The sequence below is a fragment of the Canis lupus genome, chromosome 1 (genome assembly GCF_011100685.1).
Source record: "Canis lupus familiaris isolate Mischka breed German Shepherd chromosome 1, alternate assembly UU_Cfam_GSD_1.0, whole genome shotgun sequence".
Lineage (NCBI taxonomy): Eukaryota > Metazoa > Chordata > Mammalia > Carnivora > Canidae > Canis > Canis lupus.
The window spans coordinates 1,824,422-1,836,923 of NC_049222.1; the positions used below are offsets into that span (position 1 = coordinate 1,824,422).

At 63.5% G+C, this 12,502-nt stretch overlaps 1 long non-coding RNA gene across 1 annotated transcript; it reads left to right on the forward strand.

Annotated features, from left to right (window-relative positions):
• The first annotated feature begins 8,037 nt into the window (after positions 1 to 8,037).
• LOC111090560 lies at positions 8,038 to 9,603 on the forward strand. The gene is made up of 3 exons (XR_005352980.1): positions 8,038 to 8,306; positions 8,534 to 8,712; positions 9,281 to 9,603. It is a non-coding gene; the product is annotated as an uncharacterized LOC111090560 (long non-coding RNA).
• Positions 9,604 to 12,502: the final 2,899 nt, after the last annotated feature.

Consider the following 12,502-nt stretch of genomic DNA (forward strand, 5'->3'; position numbering starts at 1 on the left):
CGCAGGGTGGGCCGCAGGAGGACCAGCCTTGTGACAAGGGGGCTGGAACATTCAGCCCCACCCCTGGGGAGAGGCTGCAGGTTGAATTAGCCAACGGCCAAGGATTTAATCAACCTCGGTGTGCAATGAAGCCTTCTGTAAAAACCCAAGAGGTCAGTTGTGTGGCCCTTCCTGAAGACCTTCTACCCCAGGGAGCCAGAACCCCTCCAGGAGCCCAGGAGGTGGCCCCAAGCTCCACAGGGATGGAAACTCTGTCGTGTGGCACCACCTCACCCTTTATATCCCTTATCAAATCCTTTAAGGAACTGGGACGTAGGAGTCAGTATCCCCTGAGTTCTGCGATATGCTCTAGTGAGTTACAAGGACCCGGGGAGGTGGTCAGAAGCAGGTAGCATCCTGGTGGCTGTGATGGTGTCTGAAGGTGGGGCAGGGGTCTCGTAGGACAGAACCCCTACCCTGTGGGGCTTCCAGGCATGGACCATCCTGGGTGCCCACTGAGGTCGCCAGGGTGCTAACAGATGCAGGGGAACCAGCAGGGCCAGTGGAAGAGGCAAGAGGGCCTCCAAGTTGGGGCAAGATGTACACTGGGGCTGGGCCAGGGGCACAGGTGGCGATGACCTCAGGCAGCACCCAGCAAGGGGAAAGGACCCTCACCTCACCCCACAAAGACCCACACAGCCCGCTGTGGCCCCGCCAGAGGCCGACTGACCCCACAGCCTCCAGGCAGGGCCTGGCCCTCAGCCCTGGATTGGGGTCCAGCAGGACCCCAACACACTCGGCAGGTGGGAACTTGGAACCCGCAGGCCCGTCCTCTAGGCAGACATGCTTGTGAGCAGCTGGGTTTGTGCAGAGCAGTTGACACAGACGGACATGGGGGGGAAGGATGGCTGTACTCACACACCTGGTCTTCCTGGAGGCTGGGCTCCCATGGAGCCGCTGCAGCCCCCCACTATCCTTGGTCCCCCCATCCAGCCCGGCTGCAACCTTCTGTGCATGCCCGCCTGCTGAATCACTGCATGGTGATTCCTTCGGGTTTCTTGTCCTCCTGGCACCTGCTGGTAAGTGCACCATCCTGTGCGTCCTGCAGCAGAGAGTTCAGGAGGGAGGGGGCGCCACGTGCTTGCCCCCGCCATCTCCAACCCAACCTCTGAATCGTTCAGTTTAGAATTTTAGGGCAAGACTATGGATTCTGGATTCAAATAATCTTGTTTCCTCAAAAGTAACAAAATGAAACGTGAAATGGATGTATTTAGAAATCGTGAATTCCAACGTCTGGCAGAAGGGAACCTGTCCCCTGCTCAGGGCCATCGGGTGACCGGTCTTCTCACCTGTGCCCGGAGGAGCCTGTGGGAACTGGGGATCCTGACAGGTAGTGGGGCCTTCAGAAAGGAGTGTTTGCCCTCCATGCTGCTACCTGATGCAGGTGTGCACCGAGGGGCTCCCCCCTGTCATGTCCAGCAGTGGAGGAGGCGGGGGCAGGAGCTCACATGGGTAACATGTTCTTGGTCCAACTGTTTCTTGGGGCCACAGCATGTCACAGGGTCTGGGCTCGTTTCCCAGCTGGGCAGAGTCCGAGCTGAGCTGCCCACGGGTCATAGAGAGACACTCATCTCTCTTCCGAGAAACGAGCTATTTGATAAGATTTTCACGTGTCCACACAGGCGCCATCCTTGTCCTGCGGGGCCCGGGGACGGGGTGCGGGAGGCAGTCGGGTGAGCTTGTCCATGAGCACAGAAGGCCTGCCACACCTGCATGCTCTCGGGGGAGCTCCTCTGCCTGGCCGTCTCTGCCCTGTCCTGGGCCCCCTGTTGGGGTCTCTCCCGTAAAAGCGTCCTGTCCTGGGCCTTCCTGTGGAGCAGCAACAGGAATGCAGCACAGGGCAGGACACACACCTGCTCCCTGACAGCAAGGCAGACACATTTCAGGTCGCCTAAAACGGGGTCGGGAGTAGGGACCCACTGAAAGTTGACGTGGGCCAATACATGGGACTCCCACCCTGAGCTACATGGCCTGTGCACATCCCCACAGCCAGGCCAGGGCAGCTTGTCTGTCCCTGCCATACCTGCAAGCCTGTGACCTGGGACAGCACCTCAGCCTGGGGGGGGCTCAGACGCTTCCTGCATAGAGGAGGGATGACGAGCCTCGTGATGTCGGTGTAGTTGGCCACCCACGCACACAAGTCCATCCCCTCCACCTCACCGGTCCCCGGAAAGATACTCTGTGCCTTGCACCTGATGAGGCAGGGCTCACCCCAGACCACCTGCAGCCCTGCAGGCTGGCGCTGGCCTGCTCCCTGGATGGAGCAACAATGGATGATGCATGGGCTGCAGAGAATGTGCATAAGCCTCAGAGTCACTTTGTGGACCCTGTGACAGGCAGTACACGGTCTGTTTAGGTGTCATGTCTTCAAATCCACCCAGCGGTAGCAATTGAGCTCAGATTGGCAAGGGCACACACAGGAGCAGAAAGGAGGTCATCAAGCACACATGTATGAGCATGTGAGTGTGTACATGAGCATGTGTGCACATGTGTACTTGTGTGTGCATGAGTGCATGTGTACATGTGAGTGTGACAGCATGTGTGAGCATGTAAGGAGGTGTGACTGAGTGTGCACATGCATGTGTGTGTATATGCGAGTGAATGTGTATGCTCTAGTGCGTGTGAGACCATGTATGTGTGACTGAGTGTGCACATACATGAATGTGTGCATGTGAACGTGAGCATGTGAGCATGTGTGACTGTGTGTGCGCATGCATGAATGTGTGTACATGTGGGATCCCTGGGTGGCGCAGCGGTTTGGCGCCTGCCTTAGGCCCGGGGCGCGATCCTGGAGACCCTGGATCGAGTCCCGCGTCGGGCTCCCGGTGCATGGAGCCTGCTTCTCCCTCTGCCCGTGTCTCTGCCTCTCTCTCTCTCTGTGACTATCATAAATAAATAATAATAATAAAAAGAGAAAACCATGAATGTGTGTACATGTGTGCGTGTGAGAGCATGGGAGTGTGAACATGTGAGCATGTGTGACTGTGAGCGAGCACATGCATGAATGTGCACTCGCATGCGGCTCTTCTCTTTCAGCCGTGGTGTTTTTCTCGGTGTAGACTCGGTCTGAGGTTTGGTTTTCATGCAGAGAAATGCACCGGGCGTGATAGACCCTTTCATGAGCAGAGAGAAATAAATACTTCCCACAGAGCGGATCAAGAAGTCTATTTTTCCCAGGGAGCGCCATCATCTTTAAAACAGCTGCTTTTTTTTTTTTAATTTTTTTAATTTTTTTATTTTAAGGGCCCGGCGCGGAGCTCTGCGGGGCCGCAGCCCGTGTGACGTGTCGGGCCATCGCTCGTTTTCAGTGGCCGAGCGGGGGCACTCGGGACCTCAAACCCTCGTCAAGCGACCGCCCGACGCCCCTAAGGAGGAGACGATGGTCAGGCGGCTCCCACGGAGGGGGCCCCCGCCCCGCCCCCGCACGTCCCCGACACCACCGCTTCTCTTTCTTTTCTTTTCTTTTCTTTTTAATTTTTTATTGGTGTTCAATTTACCAACATACAGAATAACCCCCAGTGCCCGTCACCCAGTCACTCCCACCCCCCGCCCTCCTCCTCTCCACCACCCCTCGTTCGTTTCCCAGAGTGAAAGGGAATAGAAGGGAAGGGAGAAGAAATGTGTGGGAAATACCAGAAAGGGACACAGGACGTAGAGACGGCTAACTCTTTTTCTTTTAAATGGAGACGAGCGGCAGCGGCAGCCCCGGGGCCTGAGGGCCTGAGGGTCAGCCCGTGGCGCGGGCCCCGGCGGGCGGGGGCAGGAGCGCGCGGCGTGGGGCGGGGGCTGCGGCCGCGTCACCCAGGGCGGCGGACGAGGCCCCGCAGCGGCTCTGCCCACGCCGCCTCCCCGCCCTGCCCACGCCGCCTCCTTGCTCTGCCCACGCCGCCTCCCCGCCCTGCCCACGCCGCCTCCCCGCCCTGCCCACGCCGCCTCCTTGCTCTGCCCACGCCGCCTCCCCGCCCTGCCCACGCCGCCTCCTTGCTCTGCCCACGCCGCCTCCCCCACCCTGCCCACGCCGCCTCCTTGCTCTGCCCACGCCGCCTCCCGCCCTGCCCACGCCGCCTCCCCGCCACTGCCCACGCCGCCTCCTTGCTCTGCCCACGCCGCCTCCCCGCCCTGCCCACGCCGCCTCCTTGCTCTGCCCACGCCGCCTCCCCGCCCTGCCCACGCCGCCTCCCCGCCCTGCCCACGCCGCCTCCTTGCTCTGCCCACGCCGCCTCCCCGCCCTGCCCACGCCGCCTCCCCGCCCCTGCCCACGCCGCCTCCTTGCTCTGCCCACGGCCGCCTCCCCGCCCCTGCCCACGCCGCCTCCTGCTCTGCCCACGCCGCCTCCCCACCCTGCCCACGCCGCCTCCTTGCTCTGCCCACGCCGCCTCCCCGCCCTGCCCACGCCGCCTCCCCGCCCTGCCCACGCCGCCCTCCCTGCTCTGCCCACGCCGCCTCCCCGCCCTGCCCACGCCGCCTCCTTGCTCTGCCCACGCCGCCTCCCCGCCCTGCCCACGCCGCCTCCCCGCCCTGCCACGCCGCCTCCTTGCTCTTGCCCACGCCGCCTCCCCGCCCCTGCCCACGCCGGCCTCCCCGACCTGCCCACGCCGCCTCCCAGCCCTGCCCACGCCGCCTCCCCGCCCTGCCCACGCCGCCTCCCAGCCCTGCCACGCCGCCTCCCCGCCCTGCCCACGCCGCCTCCTTGCTCTGCCCACGCCGCCTCCCCGCCCTGCCCACGCCGCCTCCTTGCTCTGCCCACGCCGCCCTCCCCCGCCCTGCCCACGCCGCCTCCTTGCTCTGCCCACGCCGCCTCCCCGCCCTGCCCACGCCGCCTCCCCACCCTGCCCACGCCGCCTCCTTGCTCTGCCCACGCCGCCTCCTTGCTCTGCCCACGCCGCCTCCCGCCCTGCCCACGCCGCCTCCTTGCTCTGCCCCACGCCGCCTCCCCGCCCTGCCCACGCCGCCTCCCCACCCTGCCCACGCCGCCTCCTTGCTCTGCCCACGCCGCATCCCTTGCTCTGCCCACGCCGCCTCCCGCCCTGCCCACGCGCCTCCTTGCTCTGCCCACGCCGCCTCCCCCCCCTGCCCACGCCGCCTCCTTGCTCTGCCCACGCCGCCTCCCCGCCCTGCCCACGCCGGCCTCCCCGACCTGCCCACGCCGCCTCCCAGCCCTGCCCACGCCGCCTCCCCGCCCTGCCCACGCCGCCTCCCAGCCCTGCCCACGCCGCCTCCCCGCCCTGCCCACGCCGCCTCCTTGCTCTGCCCACGCCGCCTCCCCGCCCTGCCCACGCCGCCTCCTTGCTCTGCCCACGCCGCCTCCCCGCCCTGCCCACGCCGCCTCCTTGCTCTGCCCACGCCGCCTCCCCGCCCTGCCCACGCCGCCTCCCCGCCCTGCCCACGCCGCCTCCTTGCTCTGCCCACGCCGCCTCCCCGCCCTGCCCACGCCGCCTCCTTGCTCTGCCCACGCCGCCTCCCCGCCCTGCCCACGCCGCCTCCTTGCTCTGCCCACGCCGCCTCCCCACCCCTGCCCACGCCGCCTCCTTGCTCTGCCCACGCCGCCTCCCCGCCCTTGCCCACGCCGCCTCCCCGCCCTGCCCACGCCGCCTCCTTGCTCTGCCCACGCCGCCTCCCCGCCCTGCCCACGCCGCCTCCTTGCTCTGCCCACGCCGCTCTCCCCGCCCTGCCCACGCGCTCTGCTCTGCCACGCCGCCTCCCGCCCTGCCCACGCCGCCTCCTTGCTCTGCCCACGCCGCCTCCCCGCCCTGCCCACGCCGCCTCCTTGCTCTGCCCACGCCGCCTCCCCACCTCTGCCCACGCCGCCTCCTTCTACTGGCCCACGCCGCCTCTCCTGCCCTGCCCACGCCGCCTCCCCGCCCTGCCCACGCCGCCTCCTTGCTCTGCCCACGCCGCCTCCCCGCCCTGCCCACGCCGCCTCCCCGCCCTGCCCACGCCGCCTCCTGCTCTGCCCACGCCGCCTCCCCGCCCTGCCCACGCCGCCCCTTGCTCTGCCCACGCCGCCTCCCCGCCCTGCCCACGCCGCCTCCCTTCGCCCTGCCCACGCCGCCTCCCTTCGCTCTGCCCACGCCGCCTCCCCGCCCTTGCCCACGCCGCCTCCTTGCTCTGCCCACGCCGCCTCCCCCCCCTGCCCACGCCGCCTCCTTGCTCTGCCCACGCCGCCTCCCCGCCCTGCCCACGCCGCCTCCCCGCCTGCCCACGCCGCCTCCCTGCCTCTGCCCACGCCGCCTCCCTCGCCCTGCCCACGCCGCCTCCCTGCTCTGCCCACGCCGCCCTCCCCGCCCTGCCCGCCACGCCGCCCTTCTGCTCTGCCCACGCGCCTCCCACGCCCCTGCCCACGCCGCCTCCCTCCTGCTGCCCACGCCGCCTCCCCACCCCTGCCCCGCCGCCCCTTGCTCTGCCCACGCCGCCTCCCCGCCCTGCCCACGCCGCCTCCCCGCCCTGCCCACGCCGCCTCCTTGCTCTGCCCCACGCCGCCCTCCTTGCTCTGCCCACGCCGCCTCCCCGCCCTGCCCCACGCCGCCTCCCCGCCCTGCCCACGCCGCCCTCCTTTGCTCTGCCCACGCCGCCTCCCCGCCCTGCCCACGCCGGCCTCCCCGACCCTGCCCACGCCGCCCTCCCAGCCCTGCCCACGCCGCCTCCCCGCCTGCCCACGCCGCCTCCCAGCCCTGCCCACGCCGCCTCCCCGCCCATGCCCACGCCGCCTCCTTGCTCTGCCCACGCCGCCTCCCCGCCCTGCCCACGCCCGCCTCCTTGCTCTGCCCACGCCGCCTCCCCGCCCTGCCCACGCCGCCTCCTTGCTCTGCCCACGCCGCCTCCCCGCCCTGCCCACGCCGCCTCCCCGCCCTGCCCACGCCGCCTCCTTGCTCTGCCCACGCCGCCTCCCCACCCTGCCCACGCCGCCTCCTTGCTCTGCCCACGCCGCCTCCCCGCCCTGCCCACGCCGCCTCCTTGCTCTGCCCACGCCGCCTCCCCGCCCTGCCCACGCCGCCTCCTTGCTCTGCCCACGCCGCCTCCCCGCCCTGCCCACGCCGCCTCCTTGCTCTGCCCACGCCGCCTCCCCGCCCTGCCCACGCCGCCTCCCCGCCCTGCCCACGCCGCCTCCTTGCTCTGCCCACGCCGCCTCCCCGCCCTGCCCACGCCGCCTCCCCGCCCTGCCCACGCCGCCTCCTTGCTCTGCCCACGCCGCCTCCTTGCTCTGCCCACGCCGCCTCCTTGCTCTGCCCACGCCGCCTCCCCACCCTGCCCACGCCGCCTCCTTGCTCTGCCCACGCCGCCTCCCCGCCCTGCCCACGCCGCCTCCCCGCCCTGCCCACGCCGCCTCCTTGCTCTGCCCACGCCGCCTCCCCGCCCTGCCCACGCCGCCTCCCACAGCACGGAGCAGAGACACGTGCGGGCGCTCGGGGCGCGGCGGGGCGGCATCGTGACTTCGGAGCAGACGCGCTGCAGCCAAGCCCCTGCCGGGGGAGCCCGAGGCCGTCCTGGAGGCCAGGGTCGGGGTGGCGGGCCCCTGCGGCTCCCGGGGGGAGGGGGAGGGGAGGGGGAGGAGAGGGGGAGGGGAGGGGGAGGGGAGCGGCCCCCCCTGCCCCCGGGTGACCGCGGCCGCGCCCCTCCGCCGGCCCCTGAGCGCCATCAGGCCCAGGGCCCCCCTGGAGTCCGGAACCGTCTGGTCTGGAGTCCGTCGCTTGCAGACGCCCCGCTCCCCAATCAGCTCCCCGTGGCAGGCATTGGGCCCGGGCTTTGCCCGCCCGCCCCCGCCGGGAGACGCGGTCGAGCCCTGCCCGCCCCCCCAGCCGCACGCGGGCCTGTGCCCCAGGCCGCCCCGCGCAGGTTCGAGCGCACGCGCCCCTTCTTCTAGCCGCGCTAAGCTTAGCGTCAGAGCCCGCTCACCACCCCGCACGTCAGAAAGCAGGAGGCAGGGGTCAAGCCGCCTGGATGCCCGGCGACCCGGCCCCTGCGGGGACTTCAGGACGAGTTGTGGGTGGGTGAGGCCTGCAGGCGGCCTGCGCGGCGCTCCGGTCAGGGGCCGGTCTGCCGCGGAGGCTGAGAAAGGCTTTTCTGTTGTGGGCATCACTGCTACTTACTTGTCGCCTCCAGGTTGGACCAGATGCCTTTAGAGGTACCTACCCCCTCGATCCCTTCGAGGTCCGTAAGCGCAGCCTGCAACACCTGCATTGCTTTGGAAAACCTGCCACTTTGCACCAGCCTGACTCTAAATAATTTTGTTAGCCTCCCCTCATGGGAGACTTGAACGCAAACCCAAGGTTGGTGTGCACCTGCTACAGGGTAGTCCGCCAGTAAAGGGTCACAGGTCACCCCGTCCCTCCCGGAACAGCTCTGCAACCCTCCGTCTGGGTGGGAGGAAAACCCAAGGGGAGACCAATGGGTGGATAACAGGAGACTGCATTTATCATACAGAACATACAAACCAGAGATAAAATCACTTATTCCTTTCTCTAATCTTACCCGAAATTGACTGATCCCGGTTCAGATTTGTTCTGGCCAAAGCAGCGGCGGCATCTTCTGGAAGCTTCCTTCCCTGCAGCCCGAGCTCCCCGCTGCCTGCACGTGGCTCCACCGAGTCTTCAGCGAGCCGCACCTTCAGTGACGACTTTGCCACTGGTGCGAAGACCCGCGGTGGATCCTTGTCCTGAGTCGCAGAGTTCCCAGGTGCCTCTCGGCCCGATGAGAACGCTCACCCTGCTGGCTTCGGGGAAGCGCCTCCCAGGGCAGCCGGGGTCAGGGCAGCCGCGTCGGGCTCTGAGGGTCGCTTGGCGGGAAGGCTCTGCTGTGTCACAGCCGCGGGGCGGGAGGGGAGGATGTGTGGGTGCTCCCGGTACCGAGCCACGCTGTAAGGCCCCCAGCGGGGCCCACAGAGCCCGGGTACCTCTCAGACGCATTCCCTTTGGAGATTCCTCTCCGTGACACTGTAGTGATATTTATAATTTCTGTGAGGCAGGAAAGGCCCCCCGGCACCCCCCTCCCCACATGCCCTGTGCCCTGGGCTCTGCATGCACGTCTCTCAATCTTTTCCCACATGTGACCCAAGGTCGGGTTTGGGGGGGTCAGAGAAGGCTGCCCCCTTCTCACCGGGAAGTAACAGAAGTTCAGGTCTGCCACATGAGCGCTGAGTTTCCCAGGCCGGCCAGGGGGGGGGGGGGGCTTGGCGCCCCGCACCCCAGAAGACATGCTCCTTTCTGTTTATTTCTGCCTGAATTTTGTATTTCCTGCTTTCAAGCTCACCATTGCCAAGATATATTATCAACAGTTGCCTTGCTTCGCCTGCCCCAAATTTGATGATGTAACAGATGGTTCCCCAGCCAAGGCCGTATTTTTTAATGAAGAAAACATGTCTCGATTTCTCCAGAACAAGACAGAATAAGGAATAGGAAACAGCGAACGAATGACTGAGGATGTGGCCCAACGTCTTGTTTCCATCCATGCGACACGGTCTCATCCCTGGGGATGAGAGGGCACAGTTCCACTCCTCCTAGCACTCTTTCTTTAAAAATATTTTATTGGGGCGCCTGGGTGGGTTTCTCGTTAGGTGTCCAACTCTTGGTTCAGCTCAGGTTGTGATCTTGGGGTCGTGGGATCGAGCTCCATGTTGGGCTGGAGATTCTCTCCCCATCTGCCCCTGTCCCCCTTGCATCTGTGTGTGCTCTCTCGCTCTCTTTCAAATAAATAAATAGATCTTAAAAAATGAATAAAAAATATTTTATTGGGTTTGGGCTGAATTTCAATAGCTCACAAAGTCTGGACGGATGCCGACGTGAGGCAGCGAGCGGTGCTGGTGGTGTGTACCCGCTCTCCTGGTGAGCCGGTAGGTGGCCGTTGCTGGGCAACAGGTGGTGGCAGGACTCTCCGTACATTCGCTCTCCTCACAGGATGAGCATTGAGAGCAATCCTAGGACCGTCGCGGCCACCACAGACCCGGCCAGCCAGAGCAGCGTGGTGCTTCTGATGGGGCTGTGGGCGGTCAAGGGTGTCACCTGTGAGCGTCCCCCTGACTCATCCTTCCGTGCTTGGGGTGGGTTTAGGGAGTTTGGGCAGAACAAGGTGCCGACCTCCAATGTGGCAGCAGAGACACATGCGAGGCAGCCAAGTGCCTATGTGACAGGTCAGCTCTGCTCCTGCCCTTTCCTGAAATGCTGGAGCCTCTCACCTCCGAACTGTGAGGGTTAGCCTCACGGATCACCTTGGTGAGGTGATGTGGCCCAGCTGTTTGTTCCAATATCATTCTGGGCGTCACTGTGACGCTATGTTGAGATGTTATTGCCACTGAAATCAGTAGATGCCAGTGACGTAGGTCATCCTCCATCGTGTGGTGGGCCACATCTAATCAATCAATGACCTCAGTCATTCAGTCATTGACCAAGTGGAGGGTTCCTGCCTCTGGGTCACAGTGCAGAAACCCACATGAATTCCAAGCCTGGGGCCCTTTAGGGATCCTGGCTTAGGATTGCAGCATCCACTATTCCCTGGGTCCGAAGTCCGTCAACCTGTCACAGATTTCAGTCATGCCCACCTCCGTGACTGTGTGAGTCCACTCCTTAAGGTAGATCTTCCTTCCCACACGCAGGCACACATGCAGGTACACACACACAGCCTACGGGTTCTGCTTCTTTGGAAAATACAGAGTAATTCCTTCATCCCAGGGACTCAGAGGTCTGTGGTCAGTGACGCAGCCACAGGCGGAGCCGACAGGAGCAACAGAAGTACAAACAGATTCCTAGCAGGCGACCCTGCGACCTGAAGACACAGGGGGAGGGACTCATGTTCGGCAACCATAAATCTGGTGAGCTTCTCACAGCCTCTGTACGCACAACCCTTGTCCAGGGAGCTAGAGGATTATTGTAGCAAGAGTGCAAGGAGTGGAAAAGGCACACTTCTGGTTTGTTTTCTCTTCAAAATTTTCAAAATAGGCCCTTTAAGAGAAAAGAGAATGTTTTGAGGTTAGCAGAGGATGAGTTTCATGCTATCACGCTGATGAGAGCAGGGGTCTCTGTGCCCAGGAACAGGTGTGGTCACCCGGCTTCCAAAGGGGGAGAAAGGAGGGCATCAGGTGACTATTTGGAGCAGGAGGATGTGTCCTGTGTTGGGGAAGGAGGGGCCACACAGAGTCATACAGTTGCGTGAAGCCCCAGTGAATAATGTTGTTCGGGGGCCAAGCCAATGCTGAGCTGCTGCCCTCACAGCCCGAGGGAGCCCCCACTCCTTGAGTGCGATTTGTCCTCGGGGAGCTGTTCTGTGAGCTTCTGTTTCTGTGACACCATGACCTACTGATGGCTGACCCCATGCTGCTTGTGCATCACCAGCAGGGCTGCCACCTGCACGGCCTTGACAATCCGTGGAGACCCGTCTGACTCCCACATCTCCAGCTGGGGCTGGCCAGCTCTTCCTCCCCTCAGCCCTCGCACCTGCCATCTGTGGAGAGTTTGTGGAATCGTCTGTCTGTTGTGCTGGCCCCACAAACTAGGACTGCCCTGAAGGGAGGGATGATGCCTGACACGGCTGTACCCAACAGGTGCTCAGTGAGCGTTTGTGGGGCGGACAAGTGCATGGCCACCCAATGAGACAGCAGAGGGGCAGGTGAGGCTTGGGCATAATTCCTGGGACATTGATTCACTGTAAAAAATACTTAATCGTGAGGTTGGGACTGGTTGTGGGATTTCTGTTTGTCCCTATATTCTGGTTTCTCTTTTGATCCTTATGAGATCAAACAGCAGCTCTTCTGTTTTCTTCAATTGAAAACAGCGTGCAAATAGATTGGTTTTGTCCTCCCGGGCTCTTCTTGATCCCAAGACCCCATGGATGAGAGAAGGCTGGAATTGCCTCAGAACGAGGATGCTCGCAGGGTCTACATGACTCTGGAGGAGCAGCCTCTGTTCTGAGGGAACAGAGAGGTGGATGGTTCGCTCTGGTGAATCCCATCCCCAACATCATTATATCACAAGTGCCACACTACACGGGATGTTTTGAGTCCAGTCTCCCTGCACTGTCATGCCACCCAGATAGGTGACGGCCATTGTTTAATATCAGGATGACCTGTTTTGCTTTAAAGAAGAGACTTTGTTCTGGGGCGCCTGGGTGGCCCCGTCAGTTAAGCATCCAACTCTTGGTTTCCTCTCAAGTCATGATCTCAGCTGGGATCAAGCTGGATGGGGTACTCTGTGCTCGGGGCAGGGACTGCTGGAGACTCTCTCTCTCTGCCCCTGCCCCCACTCTCACACTAAAATAAATAAATAAATAAATAAATAAATAAATAAATAAATCTTAAAAAACCTCATTCATTCTCGAAATCAAACCTATTTATGACTATTTATTACCTATGGAGGCTGCGTGGATGCAGACTTCACTTTGGAAAATATTTGAAGAAGCAGTCAACAGTATTTTTCTTGCTACTTGAGGTGTTTTGCTGTGTCACAAAGGCAGGCTGTATTTTCTGGCCAGTAGTACA